Here is a 26,107-nt window from a genome sequence, read left to right as displayed (position 1 = left end):
AGGTTAAAGCTTGGAGTTGCTGGTATTCACCCCAAACTGTGGAGAGAGCCTGCTTGAAAATGAAGTCAATAGAACAAAGAAGAGTCAGTAGAGAGGCAGTGTCTTACTGAGCTGCTGGAAGTGTGGAATCTAGCATTGTATTTGTTGTCGTTTCTGTTCAGTCGCTAAGTTGTGTCTAACTCTTTTACATACAAATGTTACATCAGCTCTGGAACCTCCCAGGTACCTGAACCAATGTGTTTATTTTTGTTTAAAAGAAACAGACAGAAGGAGATCTATGTCTTTTCAGTGCTGTATCTGCCTCTTTCCTGCCTCATTTAAGTGTTTTTTTTTTAAATCATAACTGATGTTTATTTTTAACAAGTTTTTTTCTGCATCTATAAAAATTATGTTTGGCTTATAATTACTAATATGAATTATATTAATTCTGTAATGTTCTCAACCATGGACAACTTTACAGGGCACATTTGGCGATGTCTGGAGCCATTTTTGCTTGTCAGAAATGTGGGTGCTGCTGCTGCTGCTAATATGAAGTAGTGACTATAGGCCGATGCTGCTGCTAAACATTCTACGGTGAACAGGTTGGTACTCCACAACAAAGATTTATCCAGCTCCAAATGACAATAGTGCCCAGGCTGAAAAACTCTGTTAAATTGATCTCACATTACTAGCATAACCCAAATTGCTTGATATTTTATATATATATATATTTGATATATGCTTTATTATATGTGCTATGTGCTAAGTCGCTCCAGTCATGTCTGACTCTGTGACCCCGTCATGCTCCTATGTTCATGGGATTCTTCAGGCAAGAATACTGGAGTGGGTTGCCATTTCCTATGCCAGGTGAATCTTCCCAATCCAGGGATTGAACCCATGTCTCTTACATCTCCTGTATTGGCAGGCTGCTTCTTTACCACTAGCGCCACCTTGGAAGCCTTTATAATGTCTACAGAATATGTAATGATGTGCCCTTTTTAATTTATAGTATTTGTTATGTATGCCTTTTTTCTTTTCCTCTTGATTGGCCTAGCTAGAGGTTTACTAACTTTATTAATCTTTCCAAAGAACCACTTTTAAGTTTTAATTCTTCTCTTTTGCATGATTGTTTTCTATTTCATTAATTCCTGCTCTGATTCCCTGGTGGCTCATTGGTAAAGAAACTGCCTGCCCATGCAAGAGATGTGAGTTTGATCCCTGGGTTGGTAAGATCCCTGGGAGAAGGAAATGGCAGTATTCTTGACTGGGAAATCCCATGAACAGAGGAGCCTGGCAGGCTACAGTCCATGGAGTCACAAAAGAGTCAGTTATGACTTAGCAACTACACAACAACTGATATTATTCTTTCTCTCTTTTACATTTATTGCGTTATTTTACCATATTTCCCCCCTAACTTCTTGAAATAGTTTATTTCTGTTGTCTGTTGTTTCTGTAAGTTTTTACTCACTTGTTTCCTTGTACATCTTGTTATTTTTTATCAAACACTTGTAGACTACATGTAAAAATTATTTTGAGGAAATAGTTTTACTCCTAGAATAATGCTCCCCTCCGCTACAAGGCATCTTTGCTTGTTGCTCCTGTCAAGGACCACCTTAATCCAAGTTAAAGAGCTGAGATACGCTATCCTCCAGACGATGGGAAGGAGGCTGCAACTTGGTGCCAGAGCTGATTTATTTCTGGTTTATTCCACTCTGAAGACATAGTGAGCACTGCTTTAACCAGAGCATCTGATAACTTCTGATAAGCTCTTGGCTCTGACTTTTGTCCCCTTCTCCTGACTCCATGAAGCAACTAGGATTTTGGGTCGTCTCTATAGCTATTTACCCAGGTATATTATCTCAAGGCAAACACGGCTTAAAGTAGCTTGTCTTAACTCTCTGGGTTGTCCTTGTCTCCCAACAATTCTTTAGTATTTGTCAAATTCTTTGATGTTTCTAAGATAGTTTTTTAAAAAATATTATCTTGCTTCTTCAGCTGTTCTCAGCAGGAGGGTAGATTGGAGACACCTACTCCATCGTCAGAGGGGAATTCTTATTATGTAACTCTTATACCTTTTGACTTGCAAGCTTTATAAATGCCTCATCTACACAAAAAACTTTTAAAAATAGAGATTTCCACTTCTGGTTTCCTATTCTGCATGTAAGGGGCTTGGAAATTGCCACTGAATGCTAACAACAAAGAAAAAGCTGAACAAACTGAAAAACCAATTATTAGACCTGTAAGAGAGATGAGGACACAGGGAAAATCACTGCCAGCAGATTAGAGGGCTGGACAGGCGAGTACAGGGAATCTCTGCTGACCGGAATAAAGACTTAAGAATAGAAACCCAGACGGAAAGAATAAAATACTTAGGAATATATCTACCTAAAGAATCTAAAGACCTATATATAGAAAACTATAAAACACTGGTGAAAGAAATCAAAGAGGACACTAACAGATGGAGAAATATACCATGTTCATGGATTGGAAGAATCAATGTAGTGAAAATGAGTATACTACCCAAAGCAATCTATAGATTCAATGCAATCCCTATCAAGCTACCAACAGCATTCTTCACAGAGCTAGAACAAATAATTTCACAATTTGTATGGAAAAACAAAAAACCTCGAATAGCCAAAGCGATCTTGAGAAAGAAGAATGGAACTGGAGGAATCAACCTACCTGACTTCAGGCTCTACTACAAAGCCACAGTTATCAAGACAGTATGGTACTGGCACAAAGACAGAAATATAGATCAATGGAACAAAATAGAAAGCCCAGAGATAAATCCACGCACATATGGACACCTTATCTTCGACAAAGGAGGCAAGAATATACAATGGATTAAAGACAATCTCTTTAACAAGTGGTGCTGGGAACTCTGGTCAACCACTTGTAAAAGAATGAAACTAGAACACTTTCTAACACCATACACAAAAATAAACTCAAAATGGATTAAAGATCTCAACGTAAGACCAGAAACTATAAAACTCCTAGAGGAGAACATAGGCAAAACACTCTTTGACATACATCACAGCAGGATCCTCTATGACCCACCTCCCAGAATATTGGAAATAAAAGCAAAAATAAACAAATGGGACCTAATTAACCTTAAAAGCTTCTGCACATCAAAGGAAACTATTAGCAAGGTGAAAAGACAGCCTTCAGAATGGGAGAAGATAATAGCAAATGAAGCAACTGACAAACAACTAATCTCGAGAATATACAAGCAACTCCTACAGCTCAACTCCAGAAAAATAAATGACCCAATCAAAAAATGGGCCAAAGAACTAAATAGACATTTCTCCAAAGAAGACATACAGATGGCTAACAAACACATGAAAAGATGCTCAACATCACTCATTATCAGAGAAATGCAAATCAAAACCACTATGAGGTACCATTTCACACCAGTCAGAATGGCTGCGATCCAAAAGTCTACAAGCAATAAATGCTGGAGAGGGTGTGGAGAAAAGGGAACCCTCTTACACTGTTGGTGGGAATGCAAACTAGTACAGCCACTATGGAGAACAGTGTGGAGATTCCTTAAAAAACTGGAAATAGAACTGCCTTATGATCCAGCAATCCCACTGCTGGGCATACACACTGAGAAAACCAGAAGGGAAAGAGACACGAGTACCCCAATGTTCATCGCAGCACTGTTTATAATAGCCAGGACATGGAAGCAACCTAGATGTCCATCAGCAGATGAATGGATAAGAAAGCTGTGGTACATATACACAATGGAGTATTATTCAGCCATTAAAAAGAATACATTTGAATCAGTTCTAATGAGGTGGATGAAACTGGAACCTATTATACAGAGTGAAGTAAGCCAGAAAGAAAAGCACCAATACAGTATACTAACGCATATATATGGAATTTAGAAAGATGGTAACAATAACCCTGTGTACGAGACAGCAAAAGAGACACCGATGTATAGAACAGTCTTATGGACTCTGTGGGAGAGGGAGAGGGTGGGAAGATTTGAGAGAATGGCATTGAAACATGTAAAATATCATGTATGAAATGAGTTGCCAGTCCAGGTTCGATGCACGATGCTGGATGCTTGGGGCTGGTGCACTGGGACGACCCAGAGGGATGGAATGGGGAGGGGGGAGGGAGGAGGGTTCGGGATGGGGAACACATGTGTACCTGTGGCAGATTCATTTTGATATTTGGCAAATCTAATACAGTTATGTAAAGTTTAAAAATAAAATAAAATTTAAAAAAAAATAAAATAAAATAAAATAAAATAAAAAAAAAAAAAAGAAAAAAAAAAAGAATAGAAACCCAGCCTGTGAGACCCAACACTGGAGTAGGAAAACTGTAACTAACAAATTGCTAGAGGCTCTGCACACAGATTTGAGGGTTAAAAAAATCCAGGGGGACTCAGTCATGGGATGGTCTCACGCTTTTATAAATTTTACCTCCAAGAGTTCAACCATTGTAAATAACAGAGAAAAATTTAAAGATTAGAAACTCTGATTTACATAATGGAAGTACACTGAAGAAGGGATAGGTGAAAGTAAAATATTAAAAAGCTTCTATTTTTTTCATTCTTAACTAAACTAACAGATAACACTTTGTTAAAAATAAAAGCAATTATATATATACATATGTGTAATACTGAACTGTGGTGCTGGAGAAGACTCTGGAGAGTCCTTTAGACTGCAAGGAGATCCAACCAACCAATCTTAAAGGAAATCAACCCTGAATAGTCATTGAAAGGACTGATGCTGAAGCTGAAGCTACAGTATTCTGGCCACCTGATGCAAAGAGCCAACTCATTGGAAAATTACTCTGATGCTGGGAAAGATTGAGGGCAGGAGGAGAAGGGGACGACAGAGGATGAGATGGTTGGATGGCACCACTGATTCAATGGACATGAGTTTGAGCATCTGGGAGATGGTGGACAGGGAAGCCTGGCGTGCTGCAGTCCATGGGGTTGTAAACAGTTGGACACCACTGAGTGACTGAACAACAACAAAAAATGTATAATATCTTAAGGTAGGGCATGGGGACACACTCCAGTATTCCTGCCTGGAGACTCCTGTGGACAGAGGAGCCTGGTGGGCTATGGTCCAGAGAGTTGCAAAGAGTCAGACAGGACTGAAGTGACTTAGTATGCACATATAATATATATATATATATTAATATATGAAATGAATAACAGCAATGATACAAGGGATAGGGAGGAGGAAATAGGACTACTTTGTTAAAATATGGTTCTCATATTACTTCTGGAGCAGTGTGCTGCTGCTGCTGCTGCATCGCTTCAGTCGTGTCAGACTCTCTGCAACCCCATAGACGGCAGCCAACCAGGCTTCCCGTCCCTGGGATTCTCCAGGCAAGAACACTGGAGTGGGTTGCCATTTCCTTCTCCAATGCATGAAAGTGAAAAGTGAAAGTGAAGTCGCTCAGTTGTGTCCAACTCTAGCGACCCCATGAACTGAGCAGTATAGTGTTATTTATTTATTTATTTATTTTTGAATGTGGGCTATTTTATTTAATCTCATAAAGCAGTCAATATCATGGGGAATAAAATGATGTTGGAAGACTTCTCTAGGCCAAAAGAAATTAAAGTCATATAACAATCAAATGAAATATATAAATTTTTTTTATTAGTACAGATTTTTTTTTTTTTTTAAACCTCAAACACTGTATTAGTTTTGCCAAACATCAAAACGAATCCGCCACAGGTATACATGTGCTCCCCATCCTGAACCCTCCTCCCTCCTCCCTCCCCACACCATCGCTCTGGGTCAAGTGGACAATTATTTAAATGTATTAATATATTGCAAAATATTAATATATTTATTGTAACCAGTAACAAAAAAGGCACACATACACAAAAGGACATGGTAAAAAAGGAGAGAAAATAAGATAATATAAAATGCTCAATTAAAAGCACAAAAGGTAGAAAATGAATAGCAGACAAAAATGGGAACAAAGGCAATAAATAGAAAATAGTAACAAATATGATAGCTATTAAGCCAACTAATCAGTATTTACTTTGAACATTAATGATATAAATGCATCAATTAAAACAGATTGTCAGAGCGGATCAAAACAATATGAATCAACTTTATATTGTCCAAAAGAAATCCATTTAAAAATACAATGATACATATAGATTAATAATAAATGAATGGAGAAAAATATATTATGCTAATACTAATCAGAAGCAAGCAGGAGTAGCTGTATTAAGTTCAGACAGAGCACATGTCAAAGCAAGGAAAGTTATCAGGGATAAGGAAGCGCTTTACATAATGATAAAGTGGTCAGCTCTCTAAGAAAACATAAATAACAATCCTTATTATGTATGCATCTAAAAACAGAGCAACAAATGATGTAAGGCAAAAATTAATAGAATGGAAAACAGAAATGGGGGACTCCACTATTGTAGTTGAAGATTTTGACATCCCTCTATCAGAAATGGACAAAATCAGCAGACAGAAAATCAGTAAGAATGTAGTTAATCTCAACAACACCATCAATTAATTGAATGTTAATTGACATCTATAGAGTACTTTATCCAACAATAGAATGTACAGTCTTCTCAATCTCACATGGAACATTCACTACAGTGGATCATGTTCTGCATCATACAGCACAACTTAACAAATTGAAAGGCATTTTTCATGGCTCAGCAACAACCTTTCAGAATCTGCCTGCAAAGCAGGAGACCTGGGTTCAATTCCTGGGTCGGGAAGATCCCCTGGAGAAGGAAATAGGAACCCACTCCAGTATTCTTGCCTGGAGAATCCCCATGGACAGAGGAGCCTGGCGGGCTACAGTCTATGGGGTCTCAAGTGTTGGACATGACTTAGCGACTAAACCGCCACCACCAAACTGAAAAGAATGGAAATCATGTAATGTCTATTCTCATACCACAATGGAATTAAACTAGAAATCAACAACAGAAAGAAAACTGGAAAATCCCCAAACACATAGAGATTAAACAACACACCTTTAAATAACACAGGAGTGAAAGAAGAAATCTCAAGGGAAATTTTAAAATATTTTCAATCAAAGAAAATAGAAACCCAGATATCAAAATTTGTGATGCAGTGAAAACATTGCTTTGAGGGAAATTTATAGTATGGAATGCCCATATTAGAAAGACTAGAAAATGCTAAAATTTGAAAACTTGAATACATTTCTAAAACAAAATAAATGGTAATAATTGATTCCTGAAGAACATTTTAAAAATAAATAAATAAGCCAATGAGACTAAAAGAAGGTAAATCAGTAACCAAAGCCTCCTTCTCTCAAAAGATACCAGCCTAAGGTGGCTTTATAAGGAAGCTTTGTTTCAAAGATAAGAAAACATACAACTTGTTTCAGACAACAGAAAGAAAAGAAAAACTACCCGATCTATTTTACCAAGACATTAGTCAGATTTTGCTGTCATAGTGCTGTGCAACAAATCACTCAAGTCCCAGTGATTTACAGTTATTTCTTACTCATTTGTCTATGGTCACTATATACCATAGTTCTATTAGTCAATATAGGAAACATATTTAACTAAATTCAACACTCACTCCTGGGAAAACAAACAGACAAACTAGACCTCATAACAAACAGCTATTAGAAAGTAATATGAATAGAGAGAGCTTTCAAAAACCTATGGCAATCATTGTATTTAATATGGAAGCTATCAGTTCAGTTCAGTTGCTCAGTCGTGTCCGACTCTTTGTGACCCCATGAATCGCAGCACGCCAGGCCTCCCTGTCCATCACCAACTCCTGGAGTTCACTCAGACTCACGTCCATCGAGTGAGTCAGTGATGCCATCCAGCCATCTCATCCTCTGTCATCCCCTTCTCCTCCTGCCTCCAATCCCTCCCAGCATCAGTCTTTTCCAATGAGTCAACTCTTTGCATGAGGTGGCCAAAGTACTAGAGTTTCAGCTTCAGCATCATTCCCTCCAAAGAAATCTCAGGGCTGATCTCCTTTAGAATGGACTGGTTGGATCTCCTTGCAGTCCAAGGGACTCTCGAGAGTCTTCTCCAACACCACAGTTCAAAAGCATCAATTCTTTGGGGCTCAGCTCTCTTCACAGTCCAACTCTCACACCCATACATGACCACTGGAAAAACCATAGCCTTGACTAGACGAACCTTTGTTGGCAAAGTGATGTCTCTGCTTTTGAATATGCTATCTAGGTTGGTCATAACTTTCCTTCCAAGAAGTAAGCATCTTTTAATTTCATGGCTGCAGTCACCATCTGCAGTGATTTTGGAGCCCCAAAAAATAAAGTCTGACACTGTTTCCACTGTTTCCCCATCTATTTCCCATGAAGTGACGGGACCGTATGCCATGATCTTCATTTTCTGAATGTTGAGTTTTAAGCCAACTTTTTCAATTTCATCAAGAGGCTTTTTAGTTCCTCTTCACTTTCTGCCATAAGGGTGGTGTCATCTGCATATCTGAGGTTATTGCTATTTCTCCTGGAAATCTTGATTCCAGCTTGTGTTTCTTCCAGTCCAGCGTTTCTCATGATGTACTCTGCACAGAAGTTAAACAAGCAGGGTGACAATATACAGCCTTGACATACTCCTTTTCCTATTTGGAACCAGTCTGTGGTTCCATGTCCAGTTCTAACTGTTGCTTCCTGACTTGCATACAGATTTCTCAAGAGGCAGGTCAGGTGGTCTGGTATTCCCATCTCTTTCAGAATTTTCCACAGTTTATTGTGATCCACACAGTCAAAGGCTTTGACACAGTCAATAAAGCAGAAATAGATGTTTTTCTGGAACTCTCTTGCTTTTTCCATGATCCAGCGGATGTTGGCAACTTGATCTCTGGTTCCTCTGCCTTTTCTAAAACCAGCTTGACCATCAGGAAGTTCACGGTTCATGTATTTGGTGCGAGGGGAAGGTGATTAATCATTTTCTGGAGTGAGAGAGCAAACCATCCAAAGATTTCCATGAAGAGTTAAATGTCTACTGTGTGTGCAGTCATGAAATAAAGAGAAACCTGTGAAGCTTCCCTGGTGGCTCAGACAGTAAAGAATCCATGTGCAACACAGGAGACCCAGGTTGATCCTCTGGAGAAGGAAAGATCCCCTAGAGAAAGGAATGACTACCCACGCCAGTATTCTTGCCTGGAGAATTCCGTGGACAGAGGGGCCTGATGGGCTATAGTCCGTGGGGTCACAAAGAGTCAGACATGACTGAGCAACTAACACTTTCACTTTTTCTTTGAGAGTCTGTGATTTTTCTCAACAACTTTTAGCTTCCCAGGGGTAAGCTCAGTGACACTGTTGAATTTAACCAAGTTTGGGATTTTGCTAGACAAGAATCTAAGCCAGGTAGAGAGGAATGTGAAGATAACAGAAGAAGAATAATGGAGAAATGATGGGGTCAGTGGATTGGAAGTCAAAGACTCCTTGAGGGGATATAAAAGCAGTGGACTTAGGGCTAGAAGGTTACGGTGGGGGTGTGAGGCTTGTAGTTGGGTTTCAGAGTGCTGTAGTTCCTGGTACTGAATAGGAATGGGGTGACCATAATGGTGGGGGTAGTGGCTGAGCTGGAGTAGAAGCAAATTGGAGTTGGAGGCAAGGGGGACAGGGAATGGGGAGGTCAGCATGTTAGATGTGGTGGCCACATGGATGCTAAAACCTCTTAGAATGAGGGCAGGTATGAGAAACAGCCAGGAATAGGAATATTCAGTGAATGAGGGGAAGAGCTGGGAGGTCTGCAGAAGGACAATGGTGGCAGATAATATGTTAAGATGAATTCACTGTCACAGAAGCTGAGATTTTGAAGGAAGGAATAAAAAGGCTTGGGAATGTCAGTGGAGGGCAAGGAAAACACCTACCCCCATTCTAGACTGGAGGAAACCTGCGTCCACCTGAGAGGGCTGCAGGGGCCAGGCAGCATTCTGGGAAGGACTAAAGATACAAAGGTTGAAAGCATAGTGAAGGTTTCTAAAGGTGGGGTTGAGGTGGTGGGGGTCCAATGGGTGGGCTGCAGAAGGAAGGATTAGCAGAGGACTGAATGAAACTGGGCCCAGTTGTAAATAAAGCAGGAAGGTTTGAGGACTCTGGTGATGGCTGAGGTAAGCAGGGATTAGTCTTAGGGAGGACTAGGAGAAAAGAAAACATTTTATTTTTTTAAATAGTTTTAGTATGGAGAAGGGATAGGCTACCAGTATTTTTGGGCTTCCCTTGTGGCTCAGCTGGTAAAGAATCCACCTGCAATGTGGGAGACCTGGGTTCAATCCCTGGGTTGGGAAGATCCCCTGGAGAAGGGAAAGGTTACCCACTTCAGTATCCTGGCCTGGAGAATTCCATGTATAGTCCATGGGGTCACAAAGAGTCGGACACAACTGAACGACTTGCACTTTCAGTATACCTTTTAATTAATTAATGTAGTTTACCTGGCCTCACCATGCGGCATGCAGGATCTTAATTATCGAGCAGGGATTGAACCCATGTACCATACAGTGAAAGTATGGAGTCTTAACCATTGGACCACCAGGGAATTCCTAAGAAAAAACATTTTAGACTTCTATCTTGGCTCCTTGGCTTGGGAGGTTGGAAGCCTGAGGTGATGAGAGCTTTATCCATACAAATGAAGGTAGATGACAGAAGTTGAGCTGCTTTGGGGGGACCCATCCCTCAGTGGGTCCAGACGGGACAGTAGGAAGGAAGGGAAAGTCCCTTGAGGTGGGTGTGGGTCATAGGCTCACAGCCCAAACCACCTCTACAGGCGGCAGTGGCTTCAGAGGGCAGTAGCCTCAGGGCAAAAGTGTCTGGGCTGGCTGTTTTTGGACATCCCGGGCAGAGACAAGCTCTAGAGGGGATGGTTTCCCCAGCAAGTGGGGTTCTGTCCTCTTAGCCCTGCTCACAAACAATAGATTCCAGGAATGCTGCTTGCTGGGGATGGGCCTAGAGGAGCAGTCTTGGTGGGTTATGTAAATAACAATTTCAAGGATCTCTCTCAGGCCAGAGTTGGGGAGGGTAGGCACTAAGAAATGGCAGATGCTGGTCCTCCTAGGTCCTGAAGGCAGGCCAAGAGGTTTCTCTTTGCACACTGCCCTCAGGGGCGCCGCTGTGTCCTGTGAGGGACCATCCTAGGAACGTTTGGCATCTCTGCCCTCCCAGCAATCCTGCCAGGCAGGGCTAAGTGTCTCTACTTGGCCAATGTAAGAAACATGCCCAGTGTCCCATAGAAAGGCGCAGAGCTCAGAACATGTACCCCTTGCAGTGTACCTCCCTGCCTCTCATTCAGTTCTTTGAGCATTTATGGGGTGACTTCCATAGCAGTCACCCAGCTAGAAACCAGGACACCCTGTCCACAGGAGGACAGTTTCACAGCCCTGGTTGTGCACCAGATCACCTTGAAAACCCTCAGCTCTGACTTCACAGGTTGAGGGGTGGAACCTGAGAATCCACATTGTTTTTTGAATGATACTTGGAAAGGACAATTTGTGTGGGATCCTCTTGGGTCACTAACTGGTGGAGAAGGCAGGTTTCCCTTTCCAGGCAGGCGAGGAAAGTGGAGTGGCCTGGCTTTGATCTCTCATAGTTAAGCAGGGGTGAAAGAGGCAGCCCCTGCACACCACCCCCTCTCCCCCAAGGTGCCTGAAATCCCGCAGTCAGGTGTATTCCTTTCAGTTAGGTTTTATCTCCAGCTAAAACAGTCATCTCTCTGGGGTTGTAGGGGGAAGTACATCAGCCATTATCAGTTAAATACAGGTGAGTTTGTTGAATCAATGCAATGGGAGAGTAAACAACAATAAGAAAAACAAATCCTTAGTCAGGACCAGTTGTGCCAGCTCACAACTTGGCAAGTTACAGCTTGGGCAAGTAACAGCGAGAAAACCAGGCTGGAACCTGCCCTGGGAACATCTAGAGGAAAAGTAAGGAGGAAAAAGAAATAGGCTCAGAACCCAGGGTGCTGCGCTGGAGGAGCAGGCCTGGGGAGGGCCGCTGGGCCTCTGGAGACCCAGTGGAGCACACAGGAGATCCAGGGGGTCAGAGCACAATAGCTCAACCCCTGGACTGGCTCCTGGGGCAGGTAATGGGAGTCCCGAGGAGGGGGTCCCTGAGGAACAGGTGCATTGTGGACAAAGCTCCCCTCTTGGCCTGGGAGTGCCAGGGAAGGCTTCCCAGGGGCCCTTTGAGGGCAACTTAAAACAAGACCCTGATGCAGTGGAGGGTGGCTGGGAAATGACGGGCGTGAGCAGAGGGCCAGCAAGGGCACAGGCACCAGTCTGTGTAGAGGCCCCTCCACTGGGGGAGGGGGCCACCCGGGCATGAGGCTGGGGCCTTGCTGGGCCAAGCTGAGGTTGCCCTGGCAGCTATCTGAATTCTTTGTCAGCTGTATTCCCTTCTGCAGCTTCGGAGGTGGTGGGATAGGTAGGTGGAGGGCAGAACTGCTGAGTCACTGGGAATCCTGCCCTAGCTGGGCCCTCCCTGACCCCCAGAGAAGCCTGCCCCGAGGCTGCAGGGGAGGGAATCTTTTCCCTTCTACCCTTCTGGGCTCTGTGACTCGTCTAAGAATGACATTGACGTAAGACAGATTGACAGGAGAAAAAATACAGCTTTAATTATGCTGGTTCCGATGCAAGGGGCCCCACAAGAGGGGCTGCAAGAGGCTTATATACCACCCTGAGTTAAGGCCAGGGATAGGGGCCTGGGGCTGCTAGGCAGGGGAGGCAGCCCCGGAGGGTGACGGGGGAAACATAAGGAAAACTAAGTCTGTCTCTCAGGTGGCGAAAGCTTTCTCTATAGAAGCTCTCTCTGAGTCCTGAGAGGGACACCCTCACAAAGGCAGCTTTCCTTTGCAAATGTAAATCTCCCCACAGAACAATTACCTCTGTTCTGTTTTTAGAGCCTCTCTCATGTCTAAGTTTCTTAGGGCTTCCCTCGTAGCTCCGCTGGTAAAGAATCAGCCTGCAATGCAGGAGACCCCGGTTTGATTCCTGGGAAGGGAAGATCCCCTTGAGAAGGGATTGGCTACCCACTCCAGTATTCTTGGGCTTCCCTGGTGGCTCAGATGGTAAAGAATCCACCTACAATGTGGGAGACCTGGGTTGGGAAGATCCCCTGGAGGAGGGCATAGAAACCCACTCCAGTATTCTTGCCTGGAGAATCCCCATGGACAAAGGAGCCTGGCGGGCTACAGTCCCTGGGGTTACAAAGAGTCAAAATAATTAGCTCAACTTGATCCTTGTGCCCAAGAGGCAAATCTAGGGGAGGCTGATCCCACTCCCCTCAGGCCTCCTTCCGTCCCACTGCCCCTTGCCCTGAACACCTTCTACAAAACTAACAGGGGTGAGGGGAGGGCTAGAAGGATTCATTTATCTTGATGGAAAGAGAAACTGATGCCCCGGGCCCAATTCCTGGGCGCCTCTAACTCTAGCCAAGCACCTGCTCTGCCCTGGCAGGATATTTTATCCCATTCTCAGAGGTAACTGAGGCCACAAAGCCTCTCCAAGCAAAGTAAAAAGGCAGATTAAAGAATTACGACGTTAAAAAAAAAAAAAACTGAAAAAGAAAATTCCAAGAACAACAGGAAGCTGATCAGGAAGTTCCCATAGAAGATGAAAATATTTGAGAATCGTGCTGAGAGCAGAGCCTGAGGGCAGAGGGCATTCCAGGGACATACAGCCGCAGTGGTGGTGGTCGTGCCACCCAATCTTCTGCCCACCCTTCTCCTTTCGCAGGGTGACCTCGGGCCTGCTGGACAGGCCCTGTCCACTCCCAGGGGCCCCAGGAACACCTCTGCTTAAACAGGCACATGCATGCAGCTATGTGCACACACACAACAACTTTTACAAATGTTCCCCCAGATCTGCCTGTGCATGCACGCCCATATGTGTGCTCATGTGGACAAATGCTTGTGCATGGGGAACCTGTCTATGCACATAGAGGCAGAAAGGGCAAACTCTCAGAGATGTATTGTGTGCAGAACTGTAAAGAAAGTGAAAGTGAGATGGTAGGCCCTTCCTTGCACTTGCTGTCTTTCAGTTCAGTTCAGTCGCTCAGTCATTTCTGACTCTTTGCGACCCCATGAATTGCAGCACGCCAGGCCTCCCTGTCCATCACCAACTCCCGGAGTTCACTCAAACTCACGTCCATGGAGTCAGTGATGCCTTCCAGCCATCTCATCTGTTGTCCCCTTCTCCTCCTGCCCCCAATCCCTCCCAGCATCAGAGTCTTTTCCAATGAGTCAACTCTTCTCATGAGGTGGCCAAAGTACTGGAGTTTCAGCTTCAGCATCATTCCTTCCAAAGAAATCCCAGGGCTGATCTCCTTCAGAATGGACTGGTTGGATCTCCTTGCAGTCCAAGGGACTCTCAAGAGTTTTCTCCAACACCACAGTTCAAAAGCATCAATTCTTCGGGGCTCAGCTCTCTTCACAGTCCAACTCTCACATCCATACATGACCACAGGAAAATCCATAGCCTTGACTAGATAGACCTTTGTTGGCAAAGTAATGTTTCTGCTTTTGAATATGCTATCTAGGTTGGTCATAACTTTCCTTCCATGAAGTAAGTGTCTTTTAATTTCATGGCTGCAATCACTATCTGCAGTGATTTTGGAACCCCAGAAAATAAAGTCTGACACTGTTTCCACTGTTTCCCCATCTATTTCCCATGAAATGATGGGACCAGATGCCATGATCTTAGTTTTCTGAATGTTGAGCTTTAAGCCAATTTTTTCACTCTCCTCTTTCACTTTCATCAAGAGGCTTTTTAGTTCCTCTTCACTTTCTGCCATAAGGGTGGTGTCATCTGCATATCTGAGGTTATTGATATTTCTCCCGGCAATCTTGATTCCAGCTTGTGTTTCTTCCAGTCCAGCATTTCTCATGATGTACTCTGCATAGAAGTCTTTAACCACTCCTCTTTCAGGTGTCCAGGGCTCTGATGGTGTTTGGCTGAAAGGCTTCTCGCAGTGCGTCCTCCACCCCCTCCCCACCCAGGGTAGCCCTTCTTGAGAAATATCCTAGCGCTGTAGGTCTCAAACTTTTTGATCTCATATCCTTTTTATACTCTTAAAAATTACAAGGACCCCAAAGAACTTTTATTAATGTGTATTATATCTATCAATATAGTGGCATTGTTTTCTATTTGTACAAATCTCTGTTGTTGTTGTTTTAGTTACTTAGTTGAATCCAGCTCTTTTGTAACCCCATTGACTGCAGCTTGCCAGGCTCCTCTGTCCATGGGATTTCCTAGGCAAGAACACTGAAGTGGGCTGCCATTTCCTTCTCCAGTGGATCTTTCTGACACAGAGATTGAACCCTTGTCTCCTGCATTGGCAGGCAGGTTTTTTAACCACTGAGCCACCCGGGAAGCCCCATGAGTCTCTCTGCTGCTGCTAAGTTGCTTCAGTAGAGTCCAACTCCGTGTGACCCATGGACGGCAGCCCACGAGGTCCCCCCGTCCCTGGGATTCTCCAGGCAAGAACACTAGAGTGGGTTGCCATTTCCTTCTCCAATGCATGAAAGTGAAAAGTGAAAGTGAAGTCGCTGAGTCTTGTCCGACTCTTAGTGACCCCATGGACTGTGGCCCACAAGGCTCCTCCATCCATGGGATTTTCCAGGCAAGAGTGCTGGAGTGGGGTGCCATTGCCTTCTCCGATGAGTCTCTTTACTGTGAGCTTAATATGGGACAGCTGGATATGTGCTCCTGCATGAAACCTCTTATGACACATTTTGGTTGAAGCATAAGAAGAAAGCCAAGTATTCCAGAGATAGATAGTTGGAAAGAGATTCTTCGTGGATGCCCTGTGTTTGGAGCCTCTAAAGTGTCTCCCAGGACATCCTCCCCACATCCTGATCTTCATACCCTGTGCAATCCATCCCCTTGGATGTGGGCTAGATCTGATGATTCACCTCCAAGGAAGTGAGTGGTACAAGAGGTATGGCAAAATGTGATGCACCTCACTCGGAAGATTAAGACACAGAAAGACTGTGGTTTGCATCCTGAGGAGGCCTCTCTTGCTCCCTTGCTCTCAGGGAAGTCAGCTCTAAGCTGCAGGATAGAAAGCCCCACCTGGCAAGGAACAGAGAGATACCTCTGGACAAAATTCGGTGAAGAACTGAGGCCCCTAATAACAAACTAAATCCTTCCAACAACCATGGCCTTGAGCTTGGAGGTGGGTCCACCCCCAGCTGGGCTGTCAGATGAGACTGCAGCCCTAGCTGCCACCTCGACCAGAGCCTGTGAGACCCGAATGGGAGGCATCCAGCTAAGTCATGCCCAGATTCCTGACTTATTGTGAGCTACTGTGAGGTAATAAATGTTTGTTGTTTTAAGCTGCTGAGATTTAGGGTAATTCATGACAAAAAGAGATAACTAACAACTTCCACAAAACAATCTTGGAGACCCCCAGGAGTCCACAGCCCTCCCTTTGGCACTGCTACTCTAGACCCGATGCCTTCAGCTGCTCTGGTTTGACTCTCCTAGTCAGCATCTGCTCTTCGTACAGGCTCCTGCTCTCCGCTGATGTAAGGAAGGGGGCTGGTAAAGGGGGTAGGCCCCGTGCAGGTGACCAGTGACAGGTGACGTGCAAGTGATGGGCGCTTAGTGTCTGTTCTTGATGCTGCTCCTTCATAGCAGACTTTCAGGCAGTGGGCACAGCATGAGGGATCTGATGGCAGGTGGGGATAAATTTTTAGGTAATAGTCTGTTCCCTCTGTAAGCATCCACATTCTACCCTCCTCCCCCAACCCAGTGCCCTTTGGGGAAAGCAAACTGTGCCAGGCCCTGGGTTCCTACTCACAAATTATCCTATTTCCTATTAACATTTAGGTTAACAAAGACAGACAGAATCCTTGTTTTCCAATCAGTGAAAAGTCTTCCATCTGAATCACCACAGGTTCATACAGGCCCATCCGTCTGCCTCCAAAGTTTCTGCTAGTATCACAGCTCGTTTTACAGACAGAAAAGCTGAGGCAGGCATCCAGTCAGGGCCACACAGTCTAGAGTGGAAGCAGATGTTCAAATGGAGGAGGGATTCCCTGAGCTCTCATCTATCAGGCAGAAAGGAAAGTGCCTGATAGCTGACATGTCTCTGAGGCTGACTTTCCCATTCCCAAGAGTAACACCAATGCTAACGATGATGCCTCACGTCCTGGACACCCAGGGTGGTCAAGGCTTCCACCACGGGCATGTGCACTGAGGACTGGAATCTCCGACACCATCTAGGCACATTGGCCCACCGCAGAGGAAGGCAGAAGATCCAGCAGACTGGAGACAGTGCTAGGGTTTCAGAAAAGCCTCCCTTCTCCCCCACCCACAATCTGATTAAAGTTCTTGTGGGGTGCTTCCCTCCTCCAGGCTGTACGTCTGTGAGGACTGGGCTGGGCTCACAGCACATGGCAATCCACAGAAGCTCAGTGGTAACTGTGAATGGATAAGGAGGTGGGCAAACATTTGAGTTAGGTCTGTGCTCGGGGTTAGAAAGCTTGGCTGTGGTGAGTAAAAAGGCTAGTTTCTGATAAGTCAAGGTTAGAGAGTCAATCTGGAGCAGGATGGGCAAGTCAACTTAGGAAGGGCTAGGAAGTCAGGCTTTGTTGGGGGTCAGCTTATCTCTGATGGGGTTTAGAGTTCCATCTGGCGGGTGTGAGAGGTCAGTCTTTGGCTGAGCTGAGAACACCATCCACGGTCAGTATTTGCCCCTTGCCAAGCTGATGAGTTTCCATGATGCTTCCCACAGCATCTCTATCACCTGACCCAGAATGTCCACTATCCTGAGCAATGGGTGAAGTCAGCTCTGGCCCCAGGAGTAGAGAGAGGTTCTGAGTAGCACCAAGAATCGCATTCTTGGGGATGGGGTTTAAGGTGACCTTACTTTTAGGGCTTCCCTGGTGGCTCAGATGATAAAGAATCTGCCTGCAATGCAGGAGACTCAGGTTTGATCCCTGGAGAGGGGAATGGTAACCCACTCCAGTATTCTTGCCTGGAGAATCCCATGGATAGAGAAGCCTGGCAGGCTGCAGTCCATGGAGTCGCAAAGAGCTGGACATGACTGAGCAACTAACATTACTTCTAGGGCGTCGTCCTCAGCAGCTGGCTTGGGACGTAGACCCTGCATGAAGGGCGCAGGGAATAAAAAGACTTCAGGCCCTTGGAGGCATTTCCTGTTTTCCAGTGAACTGAAAACTCGGCTTCCTGCTTAGAATAGTCCATAGGGATGGTTTCTTTTTTTGGTGATGGGAGGGGTGTCTGAGGGTGGAGGATGCAGGCTTTGCTGGGCTTGAGGACCAGCTCTCAGGACTCTGCTAGGAGGTGGCACAGCCAGAAAGGTGGGAAAGGAGAGCGGTAAGAGTCCCCAGGTGCCTCTGCCTGATGCCCTAGCCATGCCTTCCTCGGTGCTCACATTCATAGTCTTTAGAGTGAGCAACGCAGTCTAATTATATCAGACAAATTGTATCATTTCACAAGGATGTGAAATTTCTCCAGAAAAAGGAAGCCAAAAGCATGCGGGACCTGTGTCGGGACAAGGACCAGGAGCACAGTGGGGAGAGACGTCTTTGTCCCTGACTAGAGGCAGATGTAAATCACAGGGTTGCATCCTAGATCTGCTAGCGGCTGCCTGTGCAGCTTGGAGAATTTCCTGACTTTGCAGCACTTCAGAGCCCTCATTTCTCAGACGGGGAACCAAATGACCACCTTGCCAGTGGAATGGTGCCCAGCTGACCCAAGGCAGGCACATTGGCATCCAGTGTCCTTCCCTCCATCAGAGCACAGAGGGCAGAGGGGTACCTGGGCAAGAGAACAGAGATACATCTATGCGCACAGCAATCTCAGCTCCGTTTCTGCCATAACAGTGCACCCAGCAGCTGCTGCTGACTCCACCCCAGGGTCTCTCCGCCCTTCTACTGCAGGCACATCCTGGTCTCTAGTTACTCTCCCCGCTCTCGGTTCTTTCATTGTCTGTTGGGTACTGATTGGGTGATTTGGGAGAACAGATTCTCCTGCTTGGCCACACCTCCCTTTGCCTGTGGCAGCATTTATCCTCACCAGGCTGGAGGACTCTGTTCTTCCTCTGCCAGGGATCAACCTTGAGCCCCCACCTCACCCCAACTCCACATGAGAGACAGATTAAACACCCCCAAGCACAGCTGCGATGGGTGGAGTGCAAAGCAGGGCCATTAGGGAAGGACATTAGTATGGACCATGATTCTGAAGGAAGTATTGGCCAGGACAAGGTCCTTTGATCCCACCCCCATGGTGGGACTGAGCTCTGGGGGAGGAACTGGTGTTGATTAAGTGGGAGGGCTACAAGGTGGGGGGACTACCCAGTTCAGCCCTTGTCCATGTGCTGTGATAGTTCATGGACATCACCTTTAGTGAACAGTGCCCACTGGGATGGGCGCTCAGGGGTGGGACCTCCTTCCATAGCTGACATGACTGGTGGCATGGAGTCACTGACTCATGTCATCAGGGCGAGGGCCATGCTGAGGCCTACAACTCACCTGAGCAGTGGGCTGCCTCACCCTGGCCACTGCCCTCTCTTCCCTCCTGGTCTTTCTTTTCCTTTACGAGTCTGTCTGCCTGTTCATTCTCCCTTCCCACTCTCCAGCTGGCCTTCCAGGTTGTTATGATGGTGTCCTTGTCAAGGGATAAGGCTAGATCATATTCTTTAACAATAGCTTGATTTATAACAAGAAATCTTTAGCTCTCTGGTCTGGACCTCCATTTGTACCCTTGCTTCGAATCTTAGGGGTGGCCTGGATCTTCTAACACATTATGTACTTCACTTAATGGTCATGTTTATTGCTTACTGTCTGTCAATACCCCACCTCTACATAAACTCGGTAAGGGTGCAGATTTTTATCTGTTTACCACTGTCTAGATGAATGGCGGGCACATAGTAGGAATTCTATGAACAACTGAGGAATAAATGTATGGAATAAATGAGTGAATATTTCTGTCATCTGTCCTGTGTATTAACACTACATCCTGTTCAAGCAGCTTTTACTGGAACTGAGAATCTGGGCAATTGATTTTATGTAGAATGGGCATAAGAATACAAGAGTTTCATGGAATTTTAAGGACTAAAACCTTTCCTATATAGTTTATGAGCCTCAGTTTCCTCATCTATAAAATGAGGATAACTGGAATATCTATTCCATGTGATTTTTGTGAGCTTTAAATAAATGACTTGTGTGAAATACTTAGCAGAATGTCTGAAACAAAGACAGTAATACATGTTACTCTTAAACGACTAATAACCGAAAGAATAAAGCATGAAGAATGAGAATCTATAATTTGTGCCTAGAAAGGGACCTTTCAGAGCCCCTCACAACAGCCCAAGGGGGTGGTGGTGCTGGTGGTTTAGTAGTTAAGTCTGAGTCTTGCAACCCTGCGGACTGTAGCCTGCCAGGCTCCCCTGTCCCTGGGATTTCTCAAGCCAGAATACTGGAGTGGATTGCCATTTCCTTCTCCAGGGAATCTTCCTGACCCAGACATCTAACCCATGTCTCCTGCATTGCAGGCAGATTCTTTACCGCTAAGCCACCAGGGAGGCTGCCCTAAAGTGCAGAAGGCCTGAGAAGTAGTGAGGATTACAACTGTTTCCTCAGCATTCGGGTCCTAGAACTGAGGCTGGCCTGATCTCAACCCCCAGGCAGTGTCTACCTGACCTCGAGAGAGCAGGCAGTGAAAGCTGAACTCCCTCATCCTACACAAAGACAAGGAGCCTTTATTCAAGGTGAGGGCTGGGCCCTCTCAGAGACAGTACCGCCTGCAGAGAGCATCACACTTTATAGGATTCCATGACCTTGACAATCTTCTGCTGAGAAATAACGTGAGGGCTACCGCACTTCTCCTGCATCCTGGGGAAGGGCAACTAGGGACAGACAGGAGCGACCTTTCCTTCTTCTCTCTGATTTGTGTTCCCCTCATTATCACATCTTGCCCCTCAGCACTCCTGGGGCACCTGACACAGCCCGAAGCCATGAAGAGGCAGTGATGAGAGGGCACTGAAGGAATAGGAAGATGTGGGTAGAAGAAGGTAGTAGTAGCAACGAGACAGGAGGGAAGAGGGCAGGGCATGACCTTGAAAAGAATGATCTAGCCATCAAGGACACGACATAAACTGGTTAGACGTAACTGGGTCCAAGATGGCAGAAGATTCCGTTTCCAGTAGATCTTGAGCCTCATTATATGCTCACTGTAATATTAGGTTGGTGCAAAAGTAATTACAGTTTTACATCGTTAAAATTTGCCTTTTGGTATTGGAATACATTCTTAAAAAAATGTGGTTACGTTATACATCACTTTAACGTGCATTTCTCACTTCATGGTTTTTTTTTTTTTGCTAATGACACTATTTGCTGCTTATTTTAAATTTATTTTAGACTATAGAAATGATTTAGATAAAAATAAAATTTAAGCAATTTATTTGAGTTCAAAATGGGTCGTAAAGCAGCAGAAACAACTCTCAACATCAACAGTGCACTTGGCCCAGGAAGTGCTAACAAACGTACAGTGCAGTGGAGATTTAAGAAGTTTTGCAAAGGAGACGAGACAGCCTTGAAGGTGAGTGTAGTGGCTGGCCATAGGAAGTTGGCCATAGATAATGATGAAAGAAATGAAAGATGACACAAACAGATGGAGATAGATATATCATGTTCTTGGATTGGAAGAATCATTATTGTGAAACTGTCTATACTAACCAAAGCAATCTCCAGATTCAATGCAATCCCTATCAAATTATCAATGGCATTTTTTCTCCCACAGAATTAGAACAAAAATTTTACAGTTTGAATGGAAACACAAAAGACTCCAGATAGCCAAAGTAAACTTGAGAAAGAAAAATGGAGCTGGCGGAATCAGGCACCTTAACTTTGGACTATATGACCAAGCTACAGTCATCAAGGCTGTATGATATTGGAACAGAAACAGAAACATAGGTCAGTGGAACAGGGTAGAAAGCACAGAGGTAAACCTATGCACGTATGGCACCTCATCTATGATAAAGGAGGCGAGAATATACAGTGGAGAAAAGACACGCTCCTCAATAAGTAGTGCTGCCAAAACAGTTACATGTAAAAGAATTAAATTAGAATACTTCCTAACACCATATACAAAAACAAACTCAAAATGGATTTAAAGACCTAAACGTAAGACCACACACTATTAAGCTCTTAGAGGAAAACATAGGAAGAACACTCTTTGACATAAATCAAAGCAAGATCTTTTTTGACTCACCTTCTAGGGTAATGAAAATAAAAACAAAAATAAACAAATAGGACTTAATAAAACTTAAAAGTTTTTGCCCAGCAAAGGAAACCATAAGACAGAAAGACCCACAGAATGGGAGAGAATACTTGCAAATGAAGCAAATGACAACAGATTAATCTCCAAAATATACAAATAGCTCATGTAGCTCAATATCAGGGGAAAAAACCCCAAATGACCCGATTAAAAAATGGGCAGAAGACCTAAACAGACATTTCTGCAAGGAAGACATGCAGATGGCCAAGAGGCATACGAAAAGATGCTCAACATGGCTAATTATCAGAGAAATGCAGATCAAAACCACAATGAGGTATCACCTCATACTGGTCAGAATGGCCATCATCAAAAAATCAACAAACAATAAATGCTGGAGAGGGTGTGGAGAAAAGGGAACTCTCTTGCACTGTTGGTGGGAGTGTATATTAACATAGCCACTGTGGAGAACGGTATAGAGATACCTTGCTGCTGTTGCTGCTGCTGCTGCTAAGTCGCTTCAGTCGTGTCCGACTCTATGCGACCCCAAAGACGGCAGCCCACCAGGCTCTCCCATCCCTGGGATTCTCCAGGCAAGAACACTGGAGTGGGTTGCCATTTCCTTCTCCAATGCATGAAAGTGAAAAGTGAAAGTGAAGTCGCTCAGTCGTGTCCGACTTAAACTAAAAATAGAACTACGCTATTACCCAGCAATTCCACTCCTGGGCATATACCCTGAGAAAACCATAATTCAAAAAGATACATGCACCCCATGTCCAATAGCCAGGACATGGAAACAAACTATATGTCCATCGACAGATGAATAGATAAAGACGATATAGTACATACATACAATGGATTATTATTCAGCCATAAAGAGGAACAGAACTGTGCCATTTGTAGAGATGTGGATGTATCTAGAGACTGTCATACAGAGTGAAGTAAGAAAGAGAGAAACATCACATATTAATGCAGATATATGGAATCTAGAAAAATGGTACAGATGCACCTATTTGCAGGGTAGGAATAGAGACGCAGACATATGGACAAGGGGGACAAGAAAGAGGGGATGGGATGAAATGGGAGATTGGGATTGACATATATACACTACCTTGTGTAAAGCAGATCGTGGGAACCTGCTGCATAGCACAGGGAGCTCAGCTCCCTGATGGTCTAGAGGGGCAGGATGATGGAGCGGGTTGGTGGGCAGGAGGGAGGTCTAAGCGGGAGGCAATATATGTATACATAAAGCTGATTCACTTCGTTGTACAGCAGAAACCAACACAAAATTGTAAAGCAACTATACTGCAATTAAATAAATAAAACAAAAATGAAAACAAAACGAAACCGTCTCTCCAGAAGCCCTTTCATGCTGCCTCCTAGCCATTGCCTCTCCTCCCCTAAGGGCAACCACTAGCTTGACTTCTAGCAGCACAGACTATTTCGTACTTTGTGTAACTGGAATCACAGTCTGAACCATGCCTGACTTCTCAAGCCCAACACTATGTTGTGAGGTTCATCTATGTTGTTGTCTGTAGTTGTAAATCATTCATTCTCATGTCTATCTAGTGTTCTATTGTGTTAATATAAAATTCCACAATTTATTTATCCAGCTGGTAAATTTTCTATTAAGTCAAGGGTATACATATTTGCTTCAATAGATACAGCCAAAGTTTTTCAAGGTAGTTGTACCACTTTATACTCAAATCTGAGACATTAAAACTCCAATTGCTCCACATCCTTAGTGAAACTTGATAAGTCTGCCTTTTTAGGTTAGTCATTCTGGTGGATGTGAAGTGGTATTGCAGTTTGATTTAAATTTGCATTTCTCTAATCACTGAGGAACTTAAAGACCCTCTAGTTTCTTATATCCTGATTTTTTTAAAAAATGGGTATTTGTCTTAAAATATATTTGCCAATGTACTTACCTCAAACACCATCGATGTCATCTTTCTGACATCCTTTATGCTAATTAACAAGCTACTGGTTTCCTTGAGAATCTTTTCTAGCATTCTTTACGCTAATAACAAAACCCCCAGGAGTTGATGGGAGATGAAAAAGAGCTGAAGCACTTGTGGTGGTGGTGGTTTAGTTGCTAAGTCCTGTTCGACTCTTGTGACCCCATGGACTGTAGCTTGCCAGGCTCCTCTGTCCATAGTAAAGAAGCACTTGTCAGATCAGATCAGTCGCTCAGTCGTGTCCGACTCTTTGCGACCCCATGAACCACAGCACGCCAGGCCTTCCTGTCCATCACCAACTCCCAGAGTTCACTCAGACTCACGTCCATCGAGTCAGTGATGCCATCCAGCCATCTCATCCTCTGTTGTCCCCTTCTCCTCCTGCCCCCAATCCCTCCCAGCATCAGGGTCTTTTCCAATGAGTCAACTCTTCACATGAGGTGGCCAAAGTACTGGAGTTTCAGCTTTAGCATCATTCCTTCCAAAGAAATCCCAGGGCTGATCTCCTTTAGAATGGACTGGTTGGACCTCCTTGCAGTCCAAGGGACTCTCAAGAGTCTTCTCCAACACCACAGTTCAAAAGCATCAATTCTTTGGCACTCAGCTTTCTTCACAGTCCAACTCTCACATCCATACATGAACACAGGAAAAACCATAGCCTTGACTAGACGGACCTTTGCTGGCAAAGTAATGTCTCTGCTTTTGAATATGCTATCTTGGTTGGTCATAACTTTCCTTCCAAGGAGTAAGCGTCTTTTAATTTCATGGCTGTAGTCACCATCTGTGGTGATTTTGGAGCCCCCCCAAAATAAAGTCTGACACTGTTTCCACTGTTTCCCCATCTATTTCCCATGAAGTGATGAGACTGGATGCCATGATCTTTGTTTTCTGAATGTTGAGCTTTAAGCCAACTTTTTCACTCTCCTCTTTCACTTTCATCAAGAGGCTTTTTAGTTCCTCTTCACCTTCTGCCATAAGGGTGGTGTCATCTGCATATCTGAGGTTATTGGTATTTCTCCCAGCAATCTTGATTCCAGCTTGTGTTTCTTCTAGTCCAGCGTTTCTCATGATGTACTCTGCATATAAGTTAAATAAACAGGGTGACAATATACAGCCTTGATGAACTCCTTTTCCTATTTGGAACCAGTCTGTTGTTCCATGTCCAGTTCTAACTGTTGCTTCCTGACCTGCATACAGATTTCTCAAGAGGCAGATCAGGTGGTCTGGTATTCCCATCTCTTTCAGAATTTTCCACAGTTTATTGTGATCCACACAGTCAAAGGCTTTGGCATAGTCAATAAAGCAGAAATAGATGCTTTTCTGGAACTCTCTTGCTTTTTCCATGATCCAGCAGATGTTGGCAATTTGATCTCTGGTTCCTCTGCCTTTTCTAAAACCAGCTTGAACATCAGGAAGTTCACGGTTCACATATTGCTGAAGCCTGGCTTGGAGAATTTTGAGCATTACTTTACTAGCGTGTGAGATGAGCGCAATTGTGCGGTAGTTTGAGCATTCTTTGCATTGCCTTTCTTTGGGATTGGAATGAAAACGGACCTTTTCCAGTCCTGTGGCCACTGCTGAGTTTTCCAAATTTGCTGGCATATTGAGTGCAGCACTTTCACAGCATCATCTTTCAGGATTTGCAATAGCTCAACTGGAATTCCATCACCTCCACTAGCTTTGTTCGTAGTGATGCTTTCTAAGGCCCACTTGACTTCACATTCCAGGATGTCTGGCTCTAGGTCAGTGATCATACCATCGTGATTATCTGGGTCGTGAAGATCTTTTTTGTACAGTTCTGTATATTCTTGCCATCTCTTCTTAATATCTTCTGTTTCTGTTAGGTCCATACCATTTCTGTCCTTTAGGGTGGCGGGAGGGAGGAGCTACCCTATGCCCCCACGCCCAAGGCCAAGGGAGGCAGCCGGGAGGAGCAACCCTACGCCCGAGGCCAGGGGCGGTGGCTGGGAGGACCAACCC

The sequence above is a fragment of the Bubalus bubalis genome, chromosome 12 (assembly GCF_019923935.1).
Source record: "Bubalus bubalis isolate 160015118507 breed Murrah chromosome 12, NDDB_SH_1, whole genome shotgun sequence".
Lineage (NCBI taxonomy): Eukaryota > Metazoa > Chordata > Mammalia > Artiodactyla > Bovidae > Bubalus > Bubalus bubalis.
The sequence above is the reverse complement of the archived record's forward strand: the minus strand, read 5'-3'. Positions refer to the sequence as shown.